This window comes from Nomascus leucogenys, chromosome 10 (assembly GCF_006542625.1).
Source record: "Nomascus leucogenys isolate Asia chromosome 10, Asia_NLE_v1, whole genome shotgun sequence".
Lineage (NCBI taxonomy): Eukaryota > Metazoa > Chordata > Mammalia > Primates > Hylobatidae > Nomascus > Nomascus leucogenys.
The window spans coordinates 94,451,855-94,479,416 of record NC_044390.1 but is presented as its reverse complement, the minus strand read 5'-3'; the positions used below and the strand labels follow the sequence as shown (position 1 = coordinate 94,479,416).

The window sequence follows — 27,562 nt, the reverse complement described above, 5'->3', positions numbered from 1 at the left end:
GCCAATTGCCAGCTGTATGATCCTGGACAACCTACTTCATCTCATTTACTCTGAACCATTCTTGCATGTCTACAGTGTTCCAGGCCCCGTCCATGACCCTGGGCTTCAGAAAGTCAGATAAGGCAACAATCTTGTCTTCCAAGGACATGCATTACAGTCCAGAAAGGGCAGAGAAGTGTTAACGAATCGGTCTTAGCGTGTGAAGCTACAAAAACAGCTCAAGGTTCCTCAAGCCTCAGGGTCCATGGATTTATTCACCTTTTACTCTCTGTGATAATTATCTGACTTTGCACATGTATTATTTATAGTAGTCTAAAGAATATGTAAACAACTTTTACCATGGACACTACCCCAGACAGTGCTGCTTTATTTGAACAGTCACATGTGAAGTCATGTTCACTGTCATCCTGGGGTGCACATGGACTGGGGCTGAGTCCCATAGAATTTAACTCCTAAAAATTCAACTGTATGCTTTGAGCCCAAATTCATGCACATATGTGAGATGAATATATGGATATATGGATATAAATTCATATATAATTAAATATGTTAATTCATATGTGATATATATAATGTATGGTAAATATATGTAATATATGGTATATATAACTAAATAAAATATTAATTCACATATACATAATTCATAGATACATATATTAGAAACTATGACTATTATAGTGGGTAGACAAGCGAATGGTGGTAGTGATGGGTTTAATTGCCTCATCTTTTCAAGAAGAAAGCAAGGAATCCATTGAGAACCGAGAAAAGCCCTACACTTGGGATGTGTTAGTGGAGCCGTGGATGTTAAGTACAACAGCAACCTCTGTCATTGTATATTCCCTTTCCTTGCTCTATTTTTTTTTCTGACCCATCTTACTGCCTGACATTATATTTCATATCTATATATCTGTTTAGTTTGTCTGTCTCCACCTTTAGATCACCAGTTTCATAAAGACAGGGATTATGTTGTTCATTGCCCTATTTCCAGGGCCTAGAACACTTCTTGGGTCTGAGCTGACATTAAGTAAATACTTATTTAATGAATGAATGATTTATTCTTAGTTTATAGACAAGGCCTCTGAGGCAGAGAAAGTTTAAATTATCTCAAAATGTACTGGACTCTGAGCTTGGTCTCTAAATCCTCTAAATGAAAGAAAGGGCAATGTGAGAGCTGGAAAATGTGGGTACCCTCAGGTTCACAGATGTGGAATATGAGTCCCAGACATTGGAGACTGACTTATTCACACCTGGTGAGGGGATGAGTTGAGATAAGGACTCAGGTTTCTGCCACTCCCAGTTCCATCTCCCTAGACTTGAGGACTGATTGTCAAACTCAGCCCTAACTAATCCATGCCTAGTGTTTAATGGCAGAAGGCACATCAAGGTTGCCTGGGACCAGAGTTAGAGGGAGCTATGTACTGAAAACAGGCATGGCATCTTTTGGGGGTGACAGGGGTGTTCTCTCTGGGGGTGTGATGGTTTCATTGGTGGACATTGTCAAAATCATGAGATTGTACGATTTAGATGGATGCAGTTTATGAAACATCAATTATACATAAATGAGGTTGATCAAAAGCCTTGATGTGTGCATTTAGGTCATGCCCTTTCATGGTCAGCCTCTCATCCGCTACAGGCACGGTCATGTCTTTTCCTTGAGTGGGCTGCTCTAAGGTTATAACACAGGGTGCTGAGAAACCCTCTGGCACAGAAGACCCGAGTACAAATCACTGCTCTGCCCTTTAGCAGCTCTGATCTCTGGACAAGTGTCTTCCCCAAGGCCTTGGTCTCCCCATCTGTAATACAGAGACAGAGCAATTAACATTCATAGTGTTTGCAGGATTTAATGGGTATAACTCTATGCAAAGTTTTATAAACAATACATGGTACATAGTAAGTATGTAATACATGATAGCTATTGTTGTAATAATGATTATTATCATATTTCTAGAAAGTGTAAAAACTCAGGAAAAAATGAACAATTTTGAGTACCTCTGCACGTGACACAATGCTAGAGTTACTGAAAAAAGAGGTCTTGATCCAGACCCAAAGAAAGGGCTCTGGAATCTTGTGCAGAAAAGAATTCAAGGTGAGTCACAGAGTGCAGTACTGAAAGCTACTTAATTACAGAGTAAGGCATCCCCTGAAAGCAAGGAGAGGGATGCCCTGTCTTTAAGTTTTTCTTATGTAGGGGTCTTCTCTATGTAAAGACTAAGCTAAGTTCTGATTACATGAGGGTGATCAGAAAGCGTGACAAAAATTATTATCCTATTGATTTAAAGAAAACTATCCTTGACATTTTAGTGTGTGAGTACATCAAAGCATAACTATAATTCTCTTGAAAGCATACATTCTTATGGGTGTTGGGACATCTGGATTCTCCATTGTTGTAGGAGTGTGTCCTTATAGGTATCTTCAGGCTGTTTCCTCAGCTATAAATATCTTATGACCATGGGTCTTGACTGGCAAGGAGTGCGTCCTGTTAGACTCAGGTGGAGGTGATTTTAAAATGGTGTCACTGTGGCTCTCCGAGGCTCCTGCTTCACTAACACTAGGACTTTGCTAAACTCTGTAATTAGTGATAAATATTTGATCCTGATGACCAACTAATTACCAACTTTTTAGGCAGTGTAGATACTTTTTTCTCTTTTCCTAAATTAGAAAGTCTGCTTTTTAGTGTGTTTGTGAGAGACATACCATCTGATTCTGTAGCTTTTCTCTCTTCTACCTTAGTAGCACATTTCTTAGGTCAAAAGCAGGGTGATGGGATTGAATTGTAATGTGTGGTTAGGTTTCCATCCATGCAGACAGATTGGTCAATACAGTGAGAAACTCAGTGAGTGCTATACAGACAGATTCAATTTTTGCTTCTCTCCTAAATAGAAAACAAAGCAAGGGATGTTTCTCATGGGATCCTCAGAGGAAACCCATTTTCATTCTAAGAATCTTTTTCTCCCCCCTCAATTACCCAAGAGTAATGTTTGGCAAAAGTGTTAGTTTAGTAGTGAAAATATTATGCTCTAAAGACAACTTTTCATAAATGATATGTATAGGCCATCTTGCAAATGTTAAAAATTAAAATGGCATAAAATGTCTGTTTTCCATTTCCAAGTTCATGTTTTCCTTAATTCTTCTCATAACAGAATTTGCAGCATTTGATTCTCCTATTTTCTCTTACAGCTCAAGAGAACCTAGAAGGTAGCAGAATGGCTGTTTGATTCTAATCTTTACCCTGGTGTGTCTTTCTGTCCCCTCCTATACCTCACCCCCACCCAACACACACACACACACACCCTCACTCTGTGACATCATGTACAGAGGCCAAATCACCACTGGGAATCCAAGATTTCACATTTACCAGATTTTAGACCCCAGACTTCTTTTGCCTTTGGTTCTTAAGTTTCTTCTCCTGGTCTGTGTCTTCTCTCATAATATATAAAATCACTTTCATTTTTCTTAATGCTATTACCGTGATAGCCCTGTGTGAGTCGCCTTCTTTACCTTCTTACATGTACACACATTACTGGTGGTGGTGTACAGAAATGATTGGGTCCCAGAGGAAACAGCTGTGACATATTCATTCACACACTCAGCATCTATTTATTGAACACTTTCTGTGTGCCCAGCACTGTCCTATTAGCAGAGACAGTAGGGAAGAGGAGATATGTCCATGGTCTCAAGCAGATTACTTTCAGGTGGGGAAGAGAGCTAAGAAACAACCAGGAGGGTTCCGAGAGTGGTAATTACTGTGAAGAAGTTCATCATATAACAGAGCAATCTGGTGTGATTAATACAGTGTAAGTGACATGATATAAGCAATACGAAGAGTCTAAGTAATGCAGCAATGTTGTAAATATAGTGTACACAGTAGCACACACAGCAAATTAGATACAGGAAAATAGTGTAATAGAGACAGAGAGTGACCAGAGGAGGGTGCCAAGTTTAAATTGGAAATGGCTCAAGGAATGTATTCTGAGGAGTGGCATTTGAGATGAGGTCCTGTGTCATTTATAATCCTTTTGGTGGCAAGTAACAAAACCACATAGATCCAGACGGCTTTACTAACAAGAAGGGCGTCTCAAAGTGGGGAGGTTCCAGGCAACTGGTCCAGCAGCCCCTCCAGGTCATCAAGTCCCGAGTTCCACCGTCTTTCTGTCCATCTGAACTCGCAGGGTCAGCCTGGCCCATTTTGGGCTACCTCAGGGCTCTGGGATCCCTGGGGCAGTTCCTGTCGTCATTTCCTATGTGACAACATCCTGTAGGAGGAAGAGGCACCACTTCCCATGAGTCTTTTTGACCAAGTAGGCCTTTCCCAGAAGCTCTGCCATGGACTTCTCACAGCTCATTGGCCAGAGTAATAGCACATGCTTTCCCCTAAATCAATCACTGGCAAGGAGGATGGGGGTTTAATTACTGAGTTAGAGGGGCACGTGGTGAATGGAGGGTTATCTGAAGAAAACCTTATTACTATTAAAAGAGAGTGTGAGAGTGTGTGTGTGTGTGTGTGTTTATGAGAGAGAGTTGGGCAGAGGGGCTGGTGTGTGGTCACATGGCTACTAAGAAACACTTTTTTTTTTAAGAGAATGCATATCCCATAAAAAATAACTCAAATAATAGTCACACAGAATTGCCAAATCCTCTCACTTAGTTACATTTTTCACTTATTTTTCCACGTGGGCTATCTCTTGTTCCTGAAAGTTGAGGCAAATTTAAGTCTGCATGTGCTCTGAAAGAATGCTGAGGGCCACTGCAATGTGATTTCATTTCTTATGTACAGAAAGGGACTCAAGATTTCTAAAGCTGATATGTTCCTGACAATCAGATGTGATTCAAAATGATTTGACGTAAAATTGGTGGTGGGGGCGGGGAACGAGAGGGAGTATATTATGGTCAAATGAGAATTTCCCACAAATGCAGGAATGTGGAGGTCTTCTCTACAGGAGATAGGATCAGGAAGTCCTTGTAGTAGGGGACAACCACCAGAACAATGGAGAAGGTGAGGGAAGAACTTCCTAATGCATCCATTGCAGGCTTCTTGTTTGTAGCAAGCCTGGCTATTTTCATGGAGGTCCGCATACCACATGCAAAGAACACATCAAGTCCAGGCAGATTTGGGAAGCTTCTCTGAGGAAGGGACTCACGCTTAGATAGGAAGAAAGAATAAATGTTGAGCGAATAAAACAACCAAGGCAGTCATGGAAGCGTCTGTTCCAGGAAGAGGGAATCACATGATCAGAGGCCCTGAGGTTAATGGTTATGGCACAGCCCCTAGAGATACTAAAAGTACCTCCGTGGGGCTGGATCATTGAGTGACCAAAAGAAGGTGGGAGAGGAGATTTGGAAATAGATAGGGCTAATAATGGAGACTGAGTCAGAGATCCTGAAAGCCAAGGGAAACTATGAAAAGGCTGTAAGCAGGAGACGATTAGATCATATTTGCATACACAACCTCAGGAAGAGTAGGGCAGTGTGGGAAGAGGGGATGTGAAGAGAGCAGTTTTGAAGCTGTGGCAAATGTCCAGGTGGGAAGTGATGGAGGTCTGGGCTAGTATAATAGCAGCGAAGAGAAATTAGTAGGCACAAAAGACACCTAGGAGTAAAACCAAGAGAACTTGAAGTGTTGCATGTGGGTGGTGAAGAACATGGGTGGAATTAAAGAAGACATCGTGATGTTCAATTTGTTCTGCTGGATAAAAGGCAATGTTAGTTATTGAGATGGAAGACTGTGCTGTGAGGGAGATAGATCGTGAGCTTGATTTTGTACGTTTGGCAGCTAAGAAACTATTGAGCCTTTCATCTGATGATGTCAAGAGGCACGTGCATCTGGAGCTCAGAAGGGAGGCCTGAGCTGTAAATAGATACTCGGGTGAGGAAGAGAAACATCAAGAACAGTCCCAGTTTGTAGCTTGCAAAAGAGGCTGCATGGTGGCACCACTTGCTGAGATGGAGAACTCAGCCAGCAACCAGTCTGACGTTGCACCTGTCAACGATGTGTGTGATCTTGAGCCAGCTATGCCGCCTTGCTGGCTTCAGTTTCTTCATCTGTAAAATGACATTGTGGGCCCTTTACAGTTTTGTGAATCTGTGGTGAATTGATGGCTTATTTTGCATCCTCCTTCCTCTTTCCTTCTAGACACATAAATGCATTTTCCTGATGGTCCAGGAGAGAAAGTCAGCAATATTTTAATAGCTTATCTGGAAGATGTGAAGTGAAATGGGGGCTTAAATTGCCTAATACTTAACCTGCCTACTTACGCACGTTAAGGAGGCTAATCCTAAGTCCCGAATAAAGAGAACGTAATGAAATACCACATTCTCACTTCCTTTCTGCAAGATTACAGTTTAATGGGGGCAAAATATTGATATTTCCAGTGCATTTTGTGAATATTTTCCTGTCAAGATTTTAATTTAGTGCAAAGCTCTCATGATTAACAAAAAAGTGATCCCCTTTATGGGTTGAATAAAGTGATTTTTTGGTAACACATGGCCACCTTTTATATATTTTCCAATATGGTACAAGAAGTTTTGTTTGATTAACAGTAGGTTGAGCAGACCTGTTAAAGAACACACACACACGTGCAAACACATATGTGGCAACAAAGCTTATATTACTTTATTAAATTATATGTATGGTTTTACTTGTCAGTATTTTGTAATACCAAATAGTTTTCTTGGTAAGAGAAATACTTTTTAGTATTTGTCACTAATGAGTGCCTACAAATTGCCTTTTGTACAAGTCCTGTTCTTCCGGTTATCTTGGTGTCTTCTAAATCAGAACTGTTGTGTCTCATGAACTTTCACTATTTTCAGTTTTTGCTGGTGCTTTTCCTGTTGATGTATCTCAAGGTTCTACCTCCTCCCCAAAGGTTTCTAGCAACTGTGAATCCATTTTGTGAATGGGAAGGAAATGAGGCATGTGGTGAACTTCACCTCCAGCACCTTCCCTCTCAGTATGAGGTCACTATCTGGATGCCGAAACTCCCTTGGCAGATTGAGATCGGGAACACTGAGTGAGCTACACCAAGGGCTGGAGAATTTTAGTGGCCTCCAACAGAAGCTGAGAAACCAGAGAGAAGACTGTGGATCTGATGCTCCTGGGACTCAGAACCTTTAGAACTCTTTATAAATGGATAGAACTGGCTCTCAGGGGCTCAGACCCCAGGACAGCATCATCCACAATAGTTAACAATGGTCTGGGCTTGGTCAGATGGATCTGACTTGCATACTTACTAGCACTTTGATGTGAGAAAATTTAAATGGGAAGAATAATCGTGTCTATCTCATAGGATAGTTATTCAGTTTAAGTAAAATAATGCAATACTTAGATGCACTGAGCATAAAACCTGGCCTTTAGGCAATAGCTATAGTTACTTTTATTCTAATTTTCCTTTTCTTTCCTGTGTTATTCATTTTCAGCTATTTGTGGATGCCGACCAAGGTCCATAGACTTCAGTACATTGGGTGAGGGTGTGGAGTCTGGAGTCAGACTGCCTGGTGTTACTCCTGACTCTGACCCTTCTACCTGCATGACTCCAGACATGTTGTTTAACTTCTCTGTTTCTCAGTTTCCTCACCTACAAATTGAGGATGAGAATTATACTTCATAGTTGTCCAGAGAATTCAATGAAATATATCTGCAAAGCACTTAAAATCATACCTGGCAAAGAGTAGGCACTAAAAAATTATTGAAAATTTCTAGAAATTACTATTGTATTATTGCAAGTATGCTAAAATACTGAATCAAATATATTCCTGATGTATCATAGATCAAACATAGCACAGGTTTTTTCCAGCTTACCTGGTAGTCCACAGTAGGCATTCCTGAGTACGAGGTAACTCTCCTCCATGGCTGCAGAGCCCCAGAGGCCCCAAGAGCCTTCCATCCTGAGGCTCTGCCATCATCTTGGGCTTTATTGTTGTCTGGGTCTAACTGGAGGATGGTAAAGAGAGCATGGAGGAGGCAAAACTACTTCTTAAAACCTTTTGGTCCAGAGGCAGCTTGAATTACATGAATTATTTTTATATTTCTCCAATTCTATTGGTTAAAATGTCTCATGTGACTATGTCTACATGCACGGGGTACTAGGGAATGTAAGTCAAAGCAAGGCGGCACATTTGGCAAAGGAGGCCCATTTAAAAACAAACAATAAACAAAAAAGCACTCAAATTATAGGTAGATGATGATACCTATGACAGAACAGCTACCTCTCCACCAAAATCATTCTTCCTCTTCCTCGTCTTGGGTAAGAACAAGGAGAAGAAAAAGAAGGTGATGAAGATGGAGGAGGAGGAAGGGAAAGAGTAAGAAGGGGGGAATGAGAAGAAAGGAGAAAGAGGAGGAGACAGAAGAGGAACTAACTGATGGTGTCATTAGAGACCTTTTGAGACTTCATTGGCCACTGAGAACAAGGTGGCACTTGAGGGTTATAGGGCCTATCAGCCTCAAGCAGGTTATTTATATCATGCTTTGGCTTCTTTCCAGATCACCAGTGTGTGTTTAAGTGATGTTTTCTTTTTCTTGCAGAGGACAGAAGCCCAAAACTAACCTGTGTGGTCAAAAACATCTAGCTGTTTCTTGTAGCAGATTGTGCCGGTAAGCATCACTGAAGAGTAATTTCAGGGGCTGGTGAAAAGATTAGATAAAACACTGATTACAGGATGACAGGTTTTCTCTGTTCAACAATCTTTGAATTATTCAGAAAACTTTGCTTCCAGGGTGGTATATTAATAACACACCTAAGCAAATATTTTGTTGCTTAAGCTGAGAGGCATTTTCTCCTTGAAGGGAAAGCTTCTGAAGATGGTAGTAGATTAACATACCCAAATATCTTGACATCCTCAATAGGAAGAAAGTCAAATTAAGTTTCCTGATCTAAAAAGTCCAGGAAATTAAATTCTCTGTATGTTCTATTTCTGAAGTGCTGCAGAAACTGCTCAAGATGGAAGGATAGCAGAGAAGAAAAACATTGCTCAATGTTTAAAACTTATTTTATTTTTTGAAAAAAGAAACATAGCTTAGTCCAAAGTCAAACAACATAAAAAGTATACATTGAAAAGTTTATCCTCACCCTATCTACTTCCATCAGTTTCCTTCCAATTCTATCTGTAGTATTTTTTCATTTTTCTTCTTGTTTCTTTTTAAATAAAATAAAATAAAATAATAATGCACATTATTATACCTTTTCCTTCTTCATTCTTGCATTGAATGGAGTACGCTGTATACACCATGCTGCACTTATTTGGTTTTTTCATTCCGCAATAAATCCCAGAGGCTTTCCATGCCACGGCCTAGAAAGCAACCTCATTATTTCACAGCCACTGTGTGTTCCAGGGTGGGCTTGTTCCTTAGGTGTTCCTGAGCATTTTATTCCACTTTTCCCGTTAAAAGCTTGCTCTCTCTTTACCCCATTCAAAGCAAAACACAGTCATGTAACTGAGATGTGGTCCACCCTTCACCGTTTCCAAATTGCTCTGATTTGATGCTTAGATAGTAGCTTTGTGAAGCTGAGAATGAATACCCTCTATTCCAGTTGCAAGGCCTGAGGCTCAGAGGAATCCTACCATGCCTGAGGTCTCTGCAGCCAGTAGCAGAGACAACTACAGAGCTCCCCTAACCTCCCCACACCACCATCATGCCTCTGCTTTCAGGGACATCACAGGAAGGGCCCAAGTAGCTGGTGGTCCCTCTGTTGGCAGCTTCTTCAATCCCCCCTCACACGCAAGGAACTTGAACTGAGATATCATCCATGCTGTTTAATTCCTGGATGGTTTTGAGTAGGAGACCAGGCCTTTCACAAATTGGATTCTACTTGCTTTGGTTCAAGATTCTATTAACAATGGAATGGGCAGGAAACCACATTGCAAGGTCAGCTCTTCAGGTTAAAAAGAGTGAGTTTACCAATATTCAGCCTTCCAAGAAAAAGGGAGAATAGAAGTGAGGAACCCATTAAACACACATGAAATTATAACTATTATTATGTTTTAATATTTTTGTAATGTCTCCCTCCCATTTTCTAAAGTATAAGCTGCCCAGGCACAGAGGACAAATCTGTTTCACTCACTACTCCTTCCCCAGAGCATAGAACCTGGCCTGGCACTCAGTAGGGCTCATGGAAAATATATATTGATCAGTTCATGATAAAGAGGAGGAAGCAAAGTTCTTTGGGCCTTCAAGAAGAATGTTTGCTGGATCCGGGTGGCAGGCAGCCCACAGAGGCTGGGAGTGCCCTGCACATATCTGGGGCTGGGAGGACAGCGCAGGTCTCCATCACCCTCTCTTGGGACTGCCTGTGTCCATGCACCTCTTTTCGTATTCCCGTTGCTTGTACATTGCAGCCAGAGCCCTGAAGCTGTGCTTCCTCCCTGGGCTGGGCCATGGTAGGTGGGGAATGGGTTGTATGAGAGTTTGTGCTCCACATCTTTCATCTCTCTCTGTTGCCATCTATACCTGGTACCTGAAAAATGGCATGCCTTTCCTGGGTTAGAAGAAGTAATTGAAAATAATTTTTCGTTGCTAGTTACTGAACAGGAAGCCTCTAAGTCCATTAACCAATCAGAGAGGGAAGTCTGGTTTGTATGAATGAAGCTTTTGCCTCTAAAGGCAAAGGAACCACCAAGAATGGCACATTTGGAGGAAGATTGTGCACACTTTGCTTTTTAAGATGCATGTCACACTGCAAAAATATCACAACAATGCAAGATAGTTAAAATAGTTAAACATATTTTTAAGTGTATTTCCGCCTAGTGCTATAGGCCTTGGAGGTGCAAAGGTGAATAAAAGCGACATAGAGTTCACAGGTGTCTACAGAGTTAGGGTACAAAACAAAGATATGATATTGAATATGATATGTCTTAAAATAGACCTCTGATACGATTTGACTGTGTCCCCACCCAAATCTCATCTTGAATTGTAGCTCTCATAATTCCCACATGTTGTGGGAGGGATCCAGTGGGAGGTAATTGAATCATAGGGGTGGGTCTTTCCTGTGCTGTTCTCATGATAGTGGAGAAGTCTCATGAGATCTGGTAGTTTTATAAAGGGGAGATCTGGTCTCATGAGATCTGGTTTTATAAAGGGGAGTTCCCCTATGCAAGATCTCTTGCTTGCTGCCATGTAAGATGTGACTTTGCTCTTCCTTCACCTTCCGCCATGATTGTGAGGACTCTCTGGCCACACAACCATGGAACTGTGAGTCAATTAAACCTCTTTTCTTTGTCTTTATTAGCAGAATGAGAACAGACTAATCCAACCTGTTTTACTTCCATTTATATGGCAGCTCTAAAACTTCATTTATCCACATACCACTTTCAAGATACTTCCTTTTTCAAATACCACCTTTATTATTGTTCCTGTTAAGCTCTTTAATCCTTATTTAAATTAGGATGCTTCATCTCACTGACACACAAAAAAATAGTACAATCCACCATGTAATAAAAAGTCACCTAAAGATGAATTTGGAAAAAATAAACTGATACTATTAAAAATCTGAGTAGATACTATGGTCTGCCTATGTCTATGAGTTTGTCTTTATTAACTAATGAAGAACAGCAAGGGTCAGAGAACTGTTGAAGACATTCCAGCACTGAAAAGAAACTTTCTTCTAATATCATTGAAAGGATTGAGATAATAATTTTTCCCTCTGTTTTTAAATGCTATGTTACTGCTACCTATAATTTTTTCATCTAAAATTATTTGTTTTACCCACTGAAATATTCACCTTGCACTTTGGGAAACCCAAATTGCTGTTACTATGCTGGTGAAAATTTTCCTGTCACTTAGAGCTGCAGCTCTAAGGAAGGAAGAAAGAAGCCATGACTGGCAACAGGAAAGACACATTTCAGATGTTTTAGCAGTAATACAAGTAAATGGTTCTCAAAGTGTGCAATAGACAAGGCTCGCCCTGAGAAAACCACCTTCGTGATCACGGTATCTCCCCTGCCAGGTAAGTGTAATTCTCAGACCTTACAGGGAGGCAGAACAGCATATTGTAAAGAAGTTGGGTTTCAAAAGTGAAACGGAGCTGGATCCCAATGTGCTAATTCGCAATTATCTGGGCCACCCGTAAGCCTCTCTGAGCCTTGGTTTCTTATGCAAAAATGAGGATGTATTTCATACCTGTTGAGAAGATGAATGGATTTAGCTATAGAAAGGAAGAGGTCACAGCAGGCGGTCTACCTGGGCGTAGACACTGCTTCTGCAGACGACCAGCTGTGTGGCCCTAGATGGGTGGCCTCTCTCTGCCATGCCTTGGTTTCCTCATCAGTAACATCAGAGAAATAATTCAACCTCACTCTTTGGAGTTCTGTGAAGCTTACATGGGTTAAACATGCATGGCTCTTGTGTGCTGCTGGGGAAGTTGATGTCAGCTCTCTTCCTTCCATGAGCACGTGGAAAAGGGCACCCAGCAGGTCTCACTCAGCACCCATGAGTTGCTCCTCTTTCTCCGCTGCCACAATCCCCAGCTACTAAACACACAGACTAGGCAGTGGCAACCAAACAAAGTATTCTCATAAAAGGACACAGGACAGCTACTTCTTGAGGGGAAGGTTCTGGAGTTGCAGAGCCAGAGAGGCTGTTTCAGGGTGGGCTCTGGACAGGTGAGTGTCAGAGCAGAGCATGTGCCAGAGTGAGAGGAAGGGCTAGATCCCTGAGGAAGGAAGAGAAAAACCAAGATAGGCAACATGAGAGACACATTTCAGATGTCTTAGCAGTAATACAAGTAGCTTAGCTCAGAGAGCAGTGATTTTTGATTAGGGCAGGATGGTGGAAGGAGAGAGTCCTCTGGCAACCTTAGGGCCATAAGCTCGGGAAGCTGCTTCTGTACAAACCAGGGGACCTGTGCCAACAAAGAGGCTTATGCGATGATGGTGCAGCAGCCCACACAATGATCATTATTGCCCCATAGTAAACATCTACCTGCCTGCTGGAAGGACTATGAGCAGAAGAGAGATGAACACCATTCCTTTAAACAGTTTATTGCAATTCTGCTATTTTTGAAGCATTAATCCTAGTTGATGGGAAAATGTTATTCTTTGAGCATTCAGTATCTCCAAATGAGCTGTTTTGAGTTATTGTCCCTTAATTAAATGAAGTTCTCAGAAAATGTACTGTTATTGTTATAATATATTTTTACCAATAAGGAAAGCAAATGGACCAAGATGATACTTTCCAAACTCCCTTTTTAATTGGCAAGTGTAATGGAATCGTAGCATAACACTTTCCTAAGCAATTCCCACAAGTGTATGCATTGAGCTGAGGGCTGGGAGAGCACTTTGTTGGGAGCCCTAAGTTAAGGGATTCATGGTGCTTATAAGGAGCAGAGATGCACGAGCCTCCTTGCCTATATTTCAGGTCTTCTTGCTGCTCTCGGACTCCATTCTGGCTGAGAAGACGGTGATTGTCCTGGATGACCGAGTCACCATCGCAGAGCTGGGAGTGCAGCTTGTGGCTGGCATGTCTCCCTCCCTGCAGCCTCACCCAGCAGAAAAAAAGGGCCATAGTCTCCACAGCCACTGCCCTGGATGTTCTTCATTCCCCACAGCAGGTGAGTGTCCCAAGGGCCCTGCATCCCTGGTCAATGGAGATGACTTCTCTCTCGGTTAGCACATCCTGCGAAAGAGCAGGAGAGCCCTCACGCCTAGGACTGGGGATTCTTGAAGCTTCTTGCTTCTTATCCAGGCTGCCCTGTCTCTGAGAAAAGTATTCAGTGGCTTAGACACATTTCCTCTTATGCGCTTTTCCACGCCGACCACATCCCCATACGCCATTTGCTTTCCCCTGGGCTTATCTGTGCCAGGCACAGCCTGCTGCTAGACCGTGACCAAAGGATCACGTGTTTTTGCTTTTGCCAAAGCAGGTGGTTTGCAATGCTTACAAATTCCATTTCAGCTACTTGAACAAGCATGGCTAATAGACACTAAATTGCTACTGTTTACAGCAATTATTGTCAACTCTGAAACTCTCTCTCATCTTTAAACTTGTACAAATCATTTTTGAAGATACCAGGGCCACTGTGCCATTCAGGCCAGCCAGCCTCATAATACATCTTCCTGTGTCCTTCCAGCCAGTGCGTGTTTTGCTTCATCAGCACCAGCGTCCTAATGAAGAGCATTCAAAGTAATATTATCTTGAACACCTGATTAGTTGCACCTGAAATTGATTCCGATAAATTGCCTGATCTTTCTAAATGTTTTTAAAAAGGTCAAAGTCAAATTCTGTTGTATGCATGCAATAAATTAATTTACACTTTCATGCATTTATTAAAGTCTATTATTTGTTCCTCATACCAGTGAGGCTACAGCACATTATTGATGCCAGTTCAAGGAATGACAAGAACTGTTCAAGATTATAAAACATAAATGTCTATTTTTCTCAGACTATATATTTAAAGAACATTTCATTATAAATCATTTTTATATTTTTGATTTGTAGGAACCTGATTATAGCATAATATTTTGGTTTCATTTTCCTTAGGAAGTAATAGTAAGTTCTTGAACTTTGTTCAGTGATGGTTTGGTGACACGTTTAGACATTTATGATTCCATGGATTTTCCATTTATTGTCTCATCATTGAATGATATGGTGGTGTCTATCCAGGTTCAAACCTTAAGCTCAAATGGTTGTGATTGCAGAGGACCCTTAAGTTAGACATGATGGTTAGTGAACCCATCAGAAGACCAAGAGGAGGAGTGTTATTACCCTGAGTAAAGAAAACTTCAAGGTCAAATTTGAACCAACTGGTGATGAGCACCAAATATTTTTGTTTTGTCTTATTTTTACACTTAGACAGTAAGCATTTTTTAATTGAAATTTTCTTAAAGAGGCAGGAATGATATCGAGAGCATAAATTGGGAATATAAAGACCACCTTAGTGGTTCCATAAAGCATGAAGGAAACCAGGAGAGACCAGTCCAGGAATGGTTCTACCAAGGCACACCTGTTGGCCAAGAGGAAAGTACCAACAAAAGCACAACCCCCCAGTCTCCTGTGGGGGTTCAGTGAGGATGGTGAGAGAAATTGTAAAATAGACACAAACCTTCTCAGAAGGCCAGAAGGTTTTGCAAAAGCCTCAGGGAAAGGTTATGGCTGAAGGCAGCCTAATTGTCTTTGAGCTAATAGCAAGGGTAAATAACAAAGGAATGTAAGGGAGTTTATCTAAATAGCTTGTTTACTCATGTGGTCCTAAGACAAACCTTTGATCATCTACAGGACTGCTCTCTCCAGGGGAGGGTAACAAGATTAATTACCCACAGGCATGTTGACTCAAAGTCTTTGTCATTAAATCTGTTCTAAATAAATGCAAACTTTGCTGGCTTATCAAGGTGATGCTGCAAACTCAGAGCAGAGCCGCTTATCAGGACTGACAGGCAAAATACCTGTGTCAGTGTACCTCTCTCATCCGTTGCTGGGTCAAGGTCTTCGGGTCGGACCCCCACAGCATCCCATGGATGGAAATAATAAGCTACTCAAAAGTGGTGGTCCAGATACCTTCACAAGTTTCTCCACTCAAGGGATGTCACCAGATCCCAGCAGTCCTGGTGACCATAAAGTAATCTCAAGGGGGCTAACGGACTTGGAGATTGGCATGCGTGCCCTGTTCTGTGTGGGGGTGCAAGGACGCTTTTACCATACAACACATACACATAAACATACATATATATAAGAGTATGTGTGTGTTTGTGTGTGCATGTGTAGCTGTGTGTAAATACTGAAAAGCTGGATAATAAACTAGTTAGTGAGATCAACAGTGACTGTCAAATGTTCTCAGATTTGATTGGTAGGGACGTTCCTGAGCATAACAGGATTACACCGAATATTTTTCTGTTCTAAATATTTTCTGCCTATTATAAATCATGGATTATATCACCTCTTTTTGGCTAGTCAGTGTAAAACTATTAGGTACTATGTCCATAATATCTAAACTGAAATGGTGGGAAAATACAAATTAATAAGTCTCGAAGTCCAGTTTTCTGGGTGTCATGCATCAGCCTGGATTTTCTGTCATTTTATGACTGAGATATCCAAATTATCAATCTTGATAAATAACCTGAGCCAAAAAATGTGTATAAAAGCCCTTCTCTTCCCACAGGAATGGAAAGTTTAAACTCCCCCTGAGAGAGGCACCAGCAAGCCTCTTGAGAGGGCACCTGGCTTGAATTCCATGGCCACTCAGAGTGAAGCTCAGAGGCTAAGTGAAAACCACATGACCTGGAAAAACTGAAAATGAGCAACCACCATCTCCAGGGTCAAGATGTGCTGTATTAGAGGCCAGAGAACAGGAATTAAGAAGCAGCTGGCACAACAAAGAACTGGCACTTAAGCACACAGGTGGGTTGCCTTTGAGAGAAAGCAAGAGGGAAACTGGAAGAAACTTCCAGAAGACAATACCTAGCAAACCCTAGAAAACACTATGTATACCAAGAAAAGGAAAAATCGATTTGGTAGCTCTTTTGTATTGCACACTGGCAAAGTTAAATTCCCAGAATATAAGTATCCTTAAAATCTAACCAGAAAGTGTGAAAATAGACAGCATCAATGCAGGGAGAAAAATTGATTTTTTTAATCTTATTTTTACACTTAGACAGTAAGCATTTTTAATTGAAATTTTCTTAAGATAATTATAGCTCTACATGCAATTTTAAGAAGTAATTCTGAGACATCCCTCCCATATGTTTTCCCAATGGTAACATCATATAAAACTTTAGTAAATATCTCATCCAAGATAATGATGCTGATACAACTTGCAAATCTTATTCAGATTTCCCCAATTTTTCTTGAACTCATTTAAGTTCTATACAGTGTTATTGCTTTTGTAGGTTTAGGTATCCAACAGCACAGTGGAGATAAGAAACTGTCCCAGCATTACAGGGATCTTTCATAGTCCATCTTATAACCACACAAACATTCCCATTTCCCCTGTTCATGGCCCGTGGAAACCACTAATCTACATATCTAAAATTTTGCCATTTCAATAATGTTATATAAGTAAAATGTGTTATGTAATTTACTTATATATGTCCTATGAGTAAATATGTTATATAAGTAATAAGCAATAGCATTATATAAGTAAAATCATACAGTATGTAACCTTTCGGCACTGGCTTTTTTCACTCAACATAATTCTCTGGAATGCACATCTTTACTATGTTGAGTCTTCTAATCCATGAACAGAAAAGTTTCTCTACTTACTTATGTATTTTATTTCTTTAACAAATATTTGGTGTTTTTCAGCACACAGATCCTGTACCTATTTTGTTAATTTTATGCCTAAATACTTTTCTTTCTTTGGAGTGATTTTAAAAGATATTGTATTTTTAAGTTAGATTTCTTCATGCTTCTTGTTAGTACATAGAAATAAAAGTGATGTCTGTGTGTTAATCTTGTATCCTGCAGCCACGGTAACTCACTCACTTACTGGTGATAGGCACTTTTTAAAAATGATTTCTTTTTTTAAATACATAGAAATCATGTTATCTGCAAATAGAGTACTTCCTCCTTTGCAATATGTATGAATTTTATTGTTTCTTGCCTTGTTTCAGTGTCTACAGCCTCCAGCAATATGTTGAATAAGACTGATAGATGTATAAATCCTTGTTGTATTTATGATTGAAGGAGGAAAGCATTAAGTGTTTCATCATTAAGTACAATGCTAGCTGTAGGATTTTTTGTAGATGGTTTTATATAAAACTGGAAGTAATTTCCCACTATTACTAACTTGCCAAGGTATATATGTATGTATTTTTAAATGGATGGATGTTGGATTTTGTCAGATGCTTTTGCTGAGTCCATCAGTATGGTTGTATGATTCGTTACTATACTACTAGCATGTTGCTATGGTGGATTACATTAATTGAATTTGAATGTTGAACTATCTTGCAGATCTGGAGTAAATTCCTTTTTGGTCATAAAATATTATTGTATTCCTATGCGGCTGGATTCAGTATAGTATGCTAATATTTTTTGTAGGATTTTTTGCATTTAAGTTCTTTTCTGGTACCATTGTGTGGTTTTGATATCAGGGTAATACCAATCTCAAAAATTAGTTGGGAAGTGTTCCTTCTTCTAATTTCTGGTAGAGATTGTATATAATTCATATCAACTTACCTCTAAATGTTGATAGAATTATTTAATGAAACTATCAGAGCCTGAAACTGTCTTTGTCAGAAGGCTTATAATTATAAATCCAATTACTTTAATGGATACAGAGCTATTCAGATTGAGTGAGGTTTGGTAGTTTTCTCAGAAGGTGATTAATTTCTTGTAAGTTGTTAAGTTTATGAACTTAAACCTCTTTATGACATTCCTTTAATATCTTCTTAGTGGCTGCAGACTTTGTAGTGATATTCCCTATTTTATTTCTATTATTGATGATTTGCATTTGTCCCTTTTTTTGTCAGTCCTGTTAGAAGTTTACTAACTTTTGGTTTTTTAAAAGAACCAGCTTTTTGTCTCAATGGACTTCCCTATTGTTTTTCTATTTTCAATTTAGTTGATTTCTGCACTTCATTATTTCCTTCCTTCTTGCTTTGAGTGCATTTTGATCTCTTTCTAGGTTCTTGAGGTATGAACTTAAGTTACTGATTTGAGACCTTTCTTCGTTTTTAATGTGAATATTTTGTGCTATACATTCTCCTCTCAGAACTGCATTACCTGAATCTCCTATATTGTGATATGCGGGTTTTCATTTTTGTTTAGATATATGCATTTTTAAATTTCCATTGACTCCCTTTTTGACCCATGGATTATTATGTGTGTTATTAAATTCCCAAATATTTGAAAATTTCCCTGCTGTCATTCTGTTATTGATTTCTCTCCTCTCCCATTCCAGTTTTTAAAAATTTGTTTAGACTATTTTCATGGAGCAAGGTGTGGTCTATCTTGATGAATATTCTGTGGGTACTTGAAAAAAAAAAGCAAAGCATTTTCTGATTTCGGCTGGAGTACAGTAAGTGTTCTTAAGCTTGACAAATTTTATTTTAAAAAGTCTGCTTTTGTGCATTTTGATAGATATTCTTTTTTACCTCTTTCAGAAAATTACCTTCCTAATGTTGGGATATTGGGATCACAGTAAAGGCTCTACCCATCAGAGAACTATCCAGGCCAATATCAACAACCACAAAGGGCTATTTTATCTGAACCTTACACAAAACTTGGAAATTTTTTATTTGTTTGTTTGTTTGTTTTGAGACAGGTTCCCGTCACCCAGGCTGGAGTGCAGTGGTGCTATCACAGCTCACTGCAGCCTCAACTTCCTGGGTTCAAGTGATCCTCCCACCTCAGCCTCCTGAATATCTGGGACTACAGGTGCGTGCCACCATGCCCGGCTAATTTTTTGTATTTTTTGTAGAGGTGGGATTTTTCCATGTTGCCAGGCTGATCTTGAACTGCTGGGCTCAGGTGGTCCTCCCACGTAGGCTTCCCAAAGTGCTAGGATTACAGATGCAAGCCAGGGTGCCCAGCCTGGACAACTGTTTTTATCCAGCCAAATCATGTTATAACGTATTTTCAGTTCTCTATTTCAGGCTTCAAATTGATATGACAAATGCTTTATAAACTCAGAAATTATATTTTCCATTAAAACCATAGCTGTAAAATGTAACACCTATCTTTTATTCTTCTGTAAAGGGACAACTTTAAATGAATGGTGAAAAAGCTATGCTAAAATATCCATTGCAGATTTGTGACAGTGTGCTATAAGAAATGCATGGACAAACTGGGGCTCGTGTTGTAATTTATGTCAAATGTAGCTTAAGTGCATTTCAAAAGCAGAGCAAAACCGAAACATTTAAATATTCAGATATCTCCCTCTAAAATATTTAAACCAATAGGGGATGAAACATTGAGTAATAATATTGTGAAATATGTGACATAAGAACTTTGTCCTAGAAAGTACCCATTTTAGGAATGTTGATGGGACCACCGGGGTCATAGTGATCTTTCTCCGCATGGCTTTCAAATTTCCTTCTCCTTTTGCTGAACATTACTTCAGAAATAAAGTGACCCCATTTTCCAGAATAAATACACCTTTTAAGCGTGAGTAACTTATTATTTTTAGCATGGAAATAAATATTGAAGTGTTCAGTTGTCTAATTATTTTACCCCCAAATATCCCCTTTTGAATTTCAGCATTTTATGGTAGGCGAGAGAAAGTAGTATCATTTCCTCACCCTTCACAAGGGTCACAGCTAACAACCCTGTAACAAAAGATAGATTAGCAAGAGAAAAGCATATTCATTTATTTAATCAAAGTTTTACATGTTACAAGAGCCTTCAGAAATGAAAAGCAGAGGACCCAGGAAAACCGCGCAGCCCTGTAGAAGCATGACTGCACAAAAAGGGGGCATGGCCTAATGGCAATCAATGGGAGACTTAGTAAGAACCACATAGCCCTGTAGAAGTATGACTGGACAAAAAGGGGGCGTGGCCTAATGGCAATCAATGGGAGACTTAGTAAGGACTTTGTGTTCAATTCTTCTAGGTCTCTCTGTGTATCCTCCCTTCCCTCCAGGAATGGACACCAGCAAATGGGCCAGGACGCCTGTCACACGAGGGCCTTATGAACTACTTTCAGGTGACGTTGGTCAGAAAATTCCTTTATGGCCAGCTTTTGCATACCCAAGTGAGGGATGGTCTGAATGACCCTCTTGTTTCTGCAGCTTTCTCAGTTCTCAAGGTGCCATATTTTGCAGTATCGTGTTCTGAGCTCTGGCGGCTTGTACAAAGTCAAATTGTACATATATCCATGTACATACACACATAGATACACATACACACACACATATATACGCACATGGAGAGACACATACATAACTATTTGTATATTTTACAATTCATCCAGATTTTTTTACATCCTTCATGCAAAATTTGCAGTAATTAAAACATTACAAAAAGGAAATGTTCATTAACAATGACAAACAACTATACTGTTTAAAAACCTTTCATCTTTTCTCCTAGCAGGCTGGGGAAAACTTCTTTCCAGATGCCTCAGAAAAAGGGCTTCTGTTTCTTACAGCGCCATCCAGGGTCAGATGGTGTTGAAAGTCAGTGCTGAAATGCATGATGCTGCAGGAGTTTGAGAGCCTTTGACCTCTGTCCACCCTTTGGTCTTGCTTGTCAATGGCTTGGTTATGTGTATGTATTTGGAACAGGGGCTTTGTACGGGGTCAAGGGCCCGGGGTGCTGAGGTTCTCAGAACAGGCAGAGCTCTGGAGACATAAGGAAACCACAGGACAGGTGGGGATTCTGTTTGGGAAGCTGATGTAGATGTTTCAGCTGAAAGTTGGGCCGTGCATCTGCCAAGTCCCTAGAGGCTCACTGTTGGAGTGTGAGTGGATTTCTTGAAACTGCCAGAGTCATGTTTGGCATCTTAGCAAATGTCACTCCTTGCTTTCAGGATGAATAGAGATGCCTCTTTGGCACTAACTTGATTTGTCATAATAAATGCCTCATACCGAGCCTGCACTTTTTTCCAGGCCTTACAAATATCATTTAATTAACTGGATAAAAACACAGGAGTTGGCTTTGTGAAATCGAGGCTGTGGAGTAGCAGGCTTTCCTGCCACTAAACTGTTGGCAGCAAAAGAGCCAAAAATGCACTCCCAGGTGCACAAACCCAGCCCCATCAGGATTACTTCTCGCACTTTGGGTAACTGTTTTTCACTAGCAGCTTCCTCCTCCTCTTTTCCTTGGGAACATGGGAGAATTGAGCTACAGAAGTCAGCGGGTTCTCCCCGGATCTCAGCGTGCATATGTACAGTTTAGTAAAACCAGTTTCAAAGAAGAAGGAAAAAAGGAAAGTTTGAAATAAGATGAAAAGAATGAATCTCTTAGATGAGTTTTGTGTAAATACAAACACAACATTGAAAATGTATTTGTACGTTGAAATTCTTAGTACCTCTTGATTTTTTTACTGTTTTATATAATTTACATAGGTCATACCAGAGTTTCGGAATTTGCTTTTAGATTTTTACGAGCAATGGAGAAAGAGAAGGAAACACTTTAACTGGTTTCAGTGTTGATAGACTATTCTTTGCCTATCACTTTTTGCATGGGAAATAATGATCAAAGTCCATTAGGGAAAATGCTCTCCCGATGGATGAAATCAATAATGTTATCAATAGACAAAACTAGGTAATATTGATGCTGTATGAGATGCCATCAATATATATGTTTTTGGCTTTAACTGTTGTTTGGAAACAGTTTTTTTAATATAAAGCATTTTTTATTTTATTTTAAGGTATAGATGAGATATAGAAAAACACAATGTATTTACTCATCTATGATCTCCATTCAAATAAATCAACTTACAGAGACAGATGCTGCTTTGGAAGTGGGGGTCCACGTGATGCTGGCTTTCCCACCCATTTGAACAGATTGTATTCCTTTGGGATAAATTAAATCATTTCTTAAACTGACACTTTCTTTCAGTTTTTTGGGCTGAAGAGCATGTGCCAGTTTGAGAGTTAAATCTCAATTTACTAATTTTATTTATAAGGTTAGAACTGAAATGAGCTTCTTCTTTGTTCTCAGTTGCTCTGAAACTAAGTCTGACTCAACAAAGGAAGCAACGCCTAGGGCAAGCGTGGGAACTCGCATGTGATGCGGTGACTGCCCTTACAAACGCTTCCTTAGAGAGGGTGCCCATCACCATCACGTTGGGATCTCTTTTATCCTTGTGGATTCCCACTTAGTACAAGCATTTTCTGTTCCTGTAACCACTGTAGGCTGATGTGGAGCACATAGCTGGCACTGATAAGCACAGGTCTCCTGGAACTCAGCCCTCTCATTTCATTTTCCCTGTTCGTGGCAGTTTCTTCTGGGCACCTCTGGAAATGTGCATGGGACCCACTGCATCTCAGTTGCATCTCAGTTGCTCTGGTGCAGTAAATCATCCCGCAGCAGCCAGCTCACATGCCAGGTTCGAATTAGTGTAAAATGACCCCATGATTGCCATCCCAGCAACTCTAACGTATCTGGGCTTTTTACGTGGCCTACAACATAAAGCAAGCTTCACTGAGTGTCTTCCTCCTTAGGGCCAGTGAAAGGCAGCCCGCAAGATACCGGCCTGTGCTATAGGGTCAAGGGCCCAGGGTGCTGAGTGCTATAAGAAAGAGTGGGTCTCATCCTGTTCTCTGTAATTTGAGGTCCTTTGTCTTTAAGCCTTTGACCAAATCACACCGGAAGAATTTCTCCAAGAATTTCTTTACAGTCCTGGGGAGCTGGAGATTTCTTATTAAAACAGAATTTGTTACATATTAAAGGGCACCCTCTGCTCCTGAATGTTAATGATCCTTCCTAAGTATTGATTGGATGGGGGCCTCAGGCTTCTGCTAACCACAAAAGATCTCCCTCTTCTGTAGTCACATATTTCATTACCAAGTCATTATCTCTAATTATAAACAATCGTCTGAGGAATATTCTTCAAAACAACCTGGGCTTTCTCAGAAAATCAATGTCTGTTTCCCTTCCCTCTCTACCAGTTCGGTGTTTGCCAATGGGCAAGTGTGTCTTTGACCATCAGTAAATCTCCCATAACAGGCCCCAGTACCTCTGCCCTCCCCCTGGAGAACAGTGACACCTCTGGCCTGGATATTCAACTTGGGAAGAGCAATTCAATAAAAAGGGAGCATCATCTTAACTGACAATCGCTGAACGTTTGGCAGAGGAATCATCCCATGACAGTGTGGGGAGGTATTATGACTATGATGGCATTTGACTTCTAAGCAGGGGTCACAGTGAGAGTGTGTCCTGGCTGCTGAAGATCATTTCACTGGCAAGACTATAAACAGTAGAGCATCATGACTGACCACCTGTGGGGGGCTGGCACTGTGCTGTACACCTGGCACAGGTGTGTTGTTCTGCTCCAACCCTCAAAGTAGATGCTAAAGGCAATAACACAATGGCAGTGGGATTTGCAGCATTTGCCTGGGGACATTAATGATGCTGCCCCTCAGCGTTGCTCAGAAGGCTCCTCCCTAGACATTCCCCCAGACCCCCTTTCAGTCTGTTTCAGCCTCTGCTTCAGTGTCTCTTCCAAAGAAACCTTCCCTGATGCTCTATCTAAAGGACCACCCACTTCCCTTCAGCTCCAGTTTTTACGCTGAGTTAATTTTCTCCATGGGGCCGTGGCCAGCTGATTTCATAGTAGATATGGGTGTATTTATTGAATTCCTCCCACTAGCCTGTGGTCAGTGGGTTCACAGCCATTGTGCCTGGAAGGGTGCCCGGCACAGAGTGGGCCTTCAGACTGTTTGCTGAATAGATCCCTGTTGCCTGTGTTAGTTTCTTAAAGAAAGAGTGGATGTCGGGTTTCCTTAAAGCAGAGTCTGAGATGGGACAGATGATTTACTGAGGTTGGAGTTTCTCAGAAGACATGTGAGTGATGCAAAAGGGAAGAGATGCAGAAGGGACGATGGAGCCTGGGAGAGAAGCAGGACAAAGATGTCGGCCTGGGTGAAGCCCAGCTGAAGCTGATCCCATGGGAGCTTCAGAGTGTGAATGCCTCCAGAGTGTGAGTGCCTCCAGAGCATGAATGCCTTCAGAGTGTGAGTGCCTCCAGAGAGTGAATGCCTCCAGAGTATGAATGCCTTCAGAGTGTGAGTGCCTCCAGAGCATGAATGCTTCAGAGTGTGAGTGCCTCCAGAGTGTGAATGCCTCCAGAGAGTGAGTGCCTCCAGAGAGTGAGTGCCTCAGAGTGTGAATACCTCCAGAGTATGAATGCCTTCAGAGTGTGAATGCCTCCAGAGTGTGAATGCCTCCAGAGTGTGAATACCTCCAGAGTATGAAGTGGCCTCCAGAGTGTGAATGCCTCCAGAGTATGAGTGCCTCCAGAGTATGAGTGCCTCCAGAGTGTGAATGCCTCCAGAGTGTGAGTGCCTCCAGAGTGTGAATGCCTCCAGAGGGGCTCAGAGTGAGTGCCTCCAGAGTGTGAATGCCTCCAGAGTGAGTGAGTGCCTCCAGAGTGTGAATGCCTCCAGAGTGTGAATGCCTCCAGAGTGTGAGTGCCTCCAGAGTGTGAATGCCTCCAGAGTAGTGAGTGCCTCAGAGTGTGATGCCTCCAGAGTGTAGTGTGAATGCCTCCAGAGTATGAGTGCCTTCAGAGTGTGAATACCTCCAGAGTGTGAATGCCTCCAGAGTGTAATGCCTCCAGAGTTGAGTGCCTCAGAGTGTGATGCTCCAGAGTGTGAATGCCTCCAGAGTTGAGTGCCTCAGAGTGTGATCCTCCAGAGTGTGAATGCCCCAGAGTGTGAATGCCTCCAGAGTGTGAATGCCTCCAGAGTGTGAGTGCTTCCAGAGTGTGAGTGCTCCAGAGTGTGAGTGCCTCCAGAGAGTGAGTGCCTCCAGATCATGAATGCCTCCAGAGTGTGAATACCTCCAGAGTATGAATGCCTCCAAAGTGTGAATGCTTCCAGAGTGTGAATGCTTCCAGACTGTGAATGCCTTCAGAATGTGAATGCTTCCAGAGTGTCAATACCTCCAGAGTGTGAATACCTCCAGAGTATGAATGCCTCCAAAGTGTGAATGCTTCCAGAGTGTGAGTGCTTCCAGACTGTGAATGCCTTCAGAGTATGAATGCCTCCAAAGTGTGAATGCTTCCAGAGTGTGAGTGCTTCCAGACTGTGAATGCCTTCAGAGTGTGAATGCTTCCAGAGTGTGAATACCTCCAGAGTGTGAATTCCTTCAGAGAGGTCTCATCTCAGGTGAGTGCTCCAGCTTCTGCATCCTAACATTGGGCAACTATTGCCTTCAGGCTACTCCTGAGGGATAGTGTAACCTCCATGGCATTTCTAAGAGGGGTGGCTGGGGTTGGCAGGAGCATTCCTCAATAGCTGGACAAGGCTGTGGCCTGTTGGCTGCACTGTGGACATCAGCAGTGGATGTGTCCGGAGACCTAAAATAGGATCTGGGTGGGAACCCAAGAGCACCCACTGGACTGATTTTCTGAGTAAACCTATTTGTTGAGCAGCTATGGTATTGGGAGAAGAGAAATGGACAGGAACTCTTAACATAAAGCTTGGAACCCCTACGGCATTATTCAGAGGGGTTTCAGAGGGTCTACTCATCTTCTGAAGTTCAACTGAAAAGCTTCCCATGCTGAGAAGTATAGCATGGCTTCCTGATTAGTAGCTCTGAATCTTCCACTGAATTCTAAAAAGGATCCACGGCCCACAAGAACGTCACTGACCTCTCTAGGCTGAAGGTTATCACCTGGTTATGCAAAGTCCTCTAAATAATTACATTTGACATGCATTTGTTGAATCACTGGTACGCCCATCTTATCACATGCTGGAGATCCATAGCATCTGTGCTCTGGATGTTGAGGCCAAGTAAGTCCTTCCATTTCACACACCATGCTGGCGGTATCATCGTGCCGCACGTTTGTGCATATTTCTAGACTTGTCTGAACATCTGAAGAAAGAAAACCATTTGGAATATATACATTAAATTATCATAATAAGAGCTGCAAGGCAGTGCCTTAATTTAATTTTTCCTGGTATGTTAAATCTTATTTTCTTCTTCATTTTGCAGTTGAGGAAATTGAGCCTTAAACATTAAAACAAACTGGCAGAGGCCACACCACGGCAGGTGACTGCTGGGATTTGAGCCCAGGCAGCCAAATGCCATGCAGCCCACTCTCCTAAACCCTATGTGCACCAAGTCATTCCTCAAACTCTGAAGAGCTATATACGCTAAAGTAGATTGGAAGGTGGTGGTAACACATTGCAAAGTGTCTCATCTTACAGACTATTTCACCATGACATTTCTTTATGGAGATTTGATTGTGCCAAGCTAGCTTCTTAAAGGCCAGGGAGAAGAGACACTTTTAAGTTGATTTATCAGGTGTGTCCACTACTGAAAACGAAGTAAAAATGAAAATAAAGCAGCTTGAAAGGCAAAGTGGTATCGGCTTGAAAGGCAAAGTGGTATCGGCCAGAAAATGAAGTCCATTTTGACAATTTCTGCCACGCACTGCTTTGGAGAACTCCTGTATTTTGTAAAGTGAGTCAATCTCCTTGTTTCGTGTCCTGGTGTAGTCTGTGAACAGCACAATTCCTATCATTCTTTCTCCTGACTGTTCCCCTTGTTATAAGGGTGGCAACGAGCACCTCCTCTGAGTCAGTTCCTTGTGAGTAATAATGTGTTCAAATGGACCAATAATAACACATGGAAAAACCAACACCAGTGTCACCATTAATTAAAAATCAAACCAACAAAATAAACCAGAACAATCTGTTTTCCTTTGAAGCAAGGGCAGTATGAGTCACTTACACAGCAGTTTCCGAGATAGAAAATGTAGTTATTACCCTCAGAAAACTGGCACGCAAACACTTAGGAAGCGCACAGTCTCATTAATTCTACGTATTGAACACACTATGTCGACGCTGAGCAAACCACAAATGCATTTTACTGCCTCCTATTAAATTTAATGTCAGAATTCTGCAGATTAGATTATGAAATACTCTTTTCCTTCTCCCTTAGGGTAAGTTTGTACATTGGGGGAGATAAATATCACAGTAGACACATCCTTGTTTCTATGCACAAACTGGTTTTAGCCATGGTGGGTTC

At 41.2% G+C, this 27,562-nt stretch overlaps 2 pseudogenes; one reads left to right on the top strand and one right to left on the bottom strand.

The window, feature by feature from the left end:
- The window catches only part of LOC105740361, a 43,037-nt pseudogene extending 20,103 nt beyond the window's left edge, over positions 1 to 22,934 (top strand).
- LOC115837172 lies at positions 11,841 to 11,947 on the bottom strand (annotated as a pseudogene).
- Positions 22,935 to 27,562: the final 4,628 nt, after the last annotated feature.